The sequence below is a fragment of the Monodon monoceros genome, unplaced genomic scaffold, assembly GCF_005190385.1.
Source record: "Monodon monoceros isolate NGI ecotype Baffin Bay Population unplaced genomic scaffold, NGI_Narwhal_1 Super_Scaffold_12, whole genome shotgun sequence".
Taxonomy (NCBI): domain Eukaryota; kingdom Metazoa; phylum Chordata; class Mammalia; order Artiodactyla; family Monodontidae; genus Monodon; species Monodon monoceros.
Genome location: NW_021703768.1, coordinates 126943953 through 126948642, shown reverse-complemented (window position 1 = coordinate 126948642; position 4690 = coordinate 126943953). Strand labels below are relative to the sequence as shown.

At 39.0% G+C, this 4690-nt stretch overlaps 1 pseudogene; it reads right to left on the bottom strand.

The window, feature by feature from the left end:
• Positions 1-1118: 1118 nt before the first annotated feature.
• On the bottom strand, positions 1119-2871 carry LOC114892151 (annotated as a pseudogene).
• Between the last annotated feature and the right edge of the window lie 1819 nt (positions 2872-4690).

Sequence of the window (4690 nt, the reverse complement as noted above, 5' to 3'; positions counted from 1 at the left end):
TTTCTTCCTCCCATACCTCCTCAAAATTTATTTCTTCAAAGAACTGATAACTCAGTACCTGACAATTGGATCCACAGTGACAAATGTTATATCTAAAATGACTTAACTAATACAATTTCAAAGTGCCATTAGCAGAGATCACACAGAGTGTAACATGGTACTTTCAATGCTATCTTCTGGAAGAACAGTTAGGTCTCCAAAGCATAGGACTTCAAACGGGCCATTTAAACAGGAAGATTATCAATGACTAATGTACTCAATGCGAGGCCTACAGGTCAAGATATTCAGTGATTAAGTGGCCTACGTACACCTTACAACTTTTCTGAAAGGTATTTTCAAATTTCTTACAGATTTTTTCAAATATCAAATATAAGAGAAAGCCTATTTTAAAAGTCTCTTAGGTATTTTAAATGGTTTCTGAATTATCTGTGGGAAGCTCTAACTTAACTTGTATAGAGTTTGATATATGTATCCACCATTAAATCCAAATCGTGTTTTATATCAAAATTTATGTTAAGCAAAGCCAAGTTACTTGACCTTTGGTCTGTCAAAGTGTTCCTCAGGTATGCTTTGAGACGCTTTCACCCATTTTCATAGCGTTCATTCTCAACCTTCATCACAGGAAGAATACATAGGACCTTCAGCAATGCATAAACATTAGGAAAAAACTTGATGTCTGGCAGATGAAGGGCTTCATAAATAGTGGATGGAAGCTCTATATCTTTCCTTCTGTGTTTCCACTTGATTCTCCAACACTGCAGCTCAGCAGAGTGTGTCAGGATTAGGTAAATCACTTCTGTACATGTCAGCATGATGCTCCTCTGATGTATTGAATTTAAGCTGTCCCATGACAGAGGGTACCAGAGGTGAGCATTTAAGAGCTTTGAGGTGTTGTTCTGAGAAGATATCTTTCAGTTCCTGAATAATGTGTTCCACTGTTGGAACATTTAGAGTTTCTTTATAGTAACTCTCAGAGGTTAGCTGAAATTCCAGGTTACTATGCTGAGCTCTGCGAAATTTCCCTGGGAGTTTCATCTGAATATCAAGTTTGGTTGCCAAATTTGTGGCTTCCTTAAACCAAAATTCATGATAAACTTCGATATTTTCCATCACTTTATTTAGTGAATGCAGCACTGCAGCCAAACTACTGGCTGCAAGAAGACATCAGAAGTTTGCCCCTGAATATTTTTCCCAAAGGCTCTTGTAAAAGATAGAACATTTTTAAGAACAATGTTGGTAACGATGAAATCAAAATCTGTTACTGCACTACAGAGTACAAAGGCTCGGCTAGCTATACAGTTATTCCATCTAACATTTGTGTCACTATTTATACCATCTATACATAAAACAAGTGCTTGTGGGAGGTCCACTGAGATTTCAAAAGCATCATGCCTGCCTGTCCACTGAGAATGGCAAATTTCCTTCAGTTCTTTGCCCCTTTCTTCATTGTTCTGGAATAGAACAGAAATTACATTGTCAAGCTCTAAAAGCAGTTGTGGTGATTGATGGGAAAAAGAACAAGCTTCCTCATTTGTTCCTAATGTGACAGATACTACCATAACAGGCACTGATTTTGCCAACCACGTATTTAAGGCACAGGAAGAGCAGAGTGTGTAGATAGCTTGGGGATATTTCTCTAAAAGTCTAGAAGCAACAACTTTCACTTTGGAAGAAAATCCGCTGGACACAATGTAAGCCTGGCCACGACAGTACTCCATGCTGAATCCCCACTTCTCAGTTATCGTAGTGTGAAATTTCACAGCCAAAATTTCTGCATCAGCTTCATAAGGCAGGAAGCCCACAGATTCCTCTCTCAGGTTGTGAGCTTCATCAACAAACCTCACCAACACAGGCAGGTGCTCTTCCCCTGCTAAGCCCACCACATCGTCCGTGACAATGGAAAAGAAGTGAGTCTCTCACTTCCCTTAGGGTTTCTTCCCAAATGCAGCTCTCACAGCTCTCTAGCATCTGTTTCTGCTGTGTTTTCAAACAGAACAATGTGTTAACTGCTGCTGTCTCAAAGCACCTTCTCAGAACCTCTCCACCAGAATTGATCCAGCACTCCAGCAGTGCTTGAAAGTTATCAGGAGTAAAGAGACCTTCTGGGATTTCATCAGTTTCATATCCATCCAGAGGTATGTTCTGTTTTCCCATAAGAATCAAAATTTCAAATAAAGATTTTAAGTATTCTTTGTTTTCCTTCTCTTCAAGGGTTAAAGTTAAAATGTCTTCACCCTGCTCTTCACTCCCTTCTTCTGCACTGGGGTTCTGAGCATTGTTGCTGTTTATTTCCTTATGTTTTGGTTCCTGTTGAGAAGTTTCATCAATTTTTTTCTGTTTCAGTGTCCTGATTTCATCTTCACTCAATTCTTTTATTTGTTTTCTGTGTCTACTGTGTGGATTATTCAAATGGCTGGTAAGATCAAATATTGTTGGCATTGCATTATCTCGAAGAACTGTCCTATAAGGACTCTCCCAATGACTTCACATGTATTTGCTTCAATTAATTTTGAGAAATACAATAACCCAATCATTCTTTAGTTTTCTGATGCCTCTGCAAAATGTATAGTTCTACAGATCATAGACGTCTCAAAGTGTTTGGCACACAATCAGTAATGTTTATTTAGTTTATCAGGTGTTTTATCTTCTAAGTCTGCTCTCCTACAATTCTCCACTGACTTCTGGCTGGATCCCACGGGAACCTGAAAAAGGCCAGGTCCTACTGCGTGCTCTTCCGCGTGCAGTTGGGGGCCGCGCAGAAGTTCCGCATCGTAGTCTGCCAGCCAGCTGGCCCAGCCCTCGCAGCCCTCGCGCTGCCGCTGCTGGTGCACCTCCCACCCGCCCGGGATTCTGCCGCCTCCTTACCACCCGCATTGGTAACTATTACTTTGTTTTCTATATCTGTGAGTCTGTTTCTGTTTTGTTATATTCATTCATTTGTATTTTTTAGATTCCATATATAAATGGTAACATACAGTATTTGTCTTTCTCTGACTTATTTCACTAAGCATAATACCCACCAGATCTGCCCATGTTGTGGGAAATGGCAAAATTTCATTCTTTTTACGACTGAGTAATATTCCATTTTGTGTGTGTGTGTGTGTGTGTGTGTGTGTGTGTGTGTATGTACCACATCTTTATCCATTCATCTGTTGAGGGACAGGTCATCTGTTGTTGACTATGGTAAATAATGCTGCTATGAACACTGGTGTGCATGTATCTTTTCAAATTAGTGTTGTTTTCTTCAGATATATACTATGGAATGGAATTGCTGTGTCATATGGTAGCTCTATTTTTAGTTTTTTGAGGAAGCTTCATACTGTTTTCCACAATGGCTGCACCAATGTACATTCCTACCAACAGTGCACAACAGTTTCCTTTTCTCCACATAGTCGCCAACATTTATTATTTGTGGTCTTTTTAACAATAGCCATTCTGATAGGTGTGAGGCAATGGTTTTTTGTGGTTTTGATCTGCATTTCTCTGATGATAAGTGATGTTGGGCATCTTTTCATATGCCTGTTGGCCATCTGAAAGTCTTGTTTGGAAAAATGTCTGTCAGCTCCTCTGCCCATTTTTTAATAGGATTGTTTGTTCTCTGTTGTTGAGTTGTATGAGTTCTCTATATATTTTGGATATTAACCTTTTATTAGATATATGATTTGCAAATATTTTCTCCCATTTGGTATGTTGTCTTTTCATTTTGTCGATGGCTTTCTTTGCTGTGCAAAAGCTCTTAAGTTTAATTAGATCCCATTTGTTTATTTTTGCTTTCGTTTCCTTTGCCTTAGGAGACAGATTTTAAAAAATATTGGTACAATTTATGTCAAAGTGTGTTCTGCCTATGCTTCTTCCTGGAGTCTTATGGTTTCCAGTCTTACATTTAGGTCTTTAATCCATTTTGAGTTTGATTTTGTATATGGTCACAGAAAATGTTCTAATTTCATTCTTTTACATGTAACTGTCCAACTTTCCAACCACCACTTATTGAACGGTCTGTCTTTTCCCGCATTGTCTATTCTTGCCTCCTTTGTCATAGATTAATTGACCATAAGTGTGTGGGTTTATTTCTGGCTTTCTATTCTGTTTCATTGATCTTTCTGTCTGTTTTTTTGCCAGTACCATATTCTTTTGATTACTGTAGCTTTGTAGTATAGTCTGAAGTCAGGAAGCATGATTCCCCCAGCTCTATTCTTCTTTCTCAAGATTGTTTTGGTTATTCAGGGTCTTTTGTGCTCCCATACAAATTTTAAAATTATTTGCTCTAGTTCTGTGAAAAATGCCATTGGTATTTTGATAGGGATTGTGTTGAATCTGTAGATTGCCTTGGGTGAAAGTTTAGTATCTTTAAATAACAAACATTTATTATCTCACAGTTTCCGTGGGACAGGAATTTGGGCATGGCTTTGCTGAGTCCTCTGGCTCACAGTTTCTCACAGGACTTCAGTCAAGGTGTCAGGTGCTGAGGACTCGTGTGAAGATTTGATTAGGGAAGGATCTGCTCCCAAGTTCACTTACGTGATTATTTCATTCAGTTACTCAAGAGCTGTTGGACTGTAGACCTCAGTCCATGGATGAGTAGCAGGCAGGTGATTTGAGACAGTGGACCAAGGAACTAGGAAGTATCCTCTGAGGGTTGAAAGAACTGAGCTGATGCTGAGGAAAAATTTATTCCAAACCTGGAAAAAGG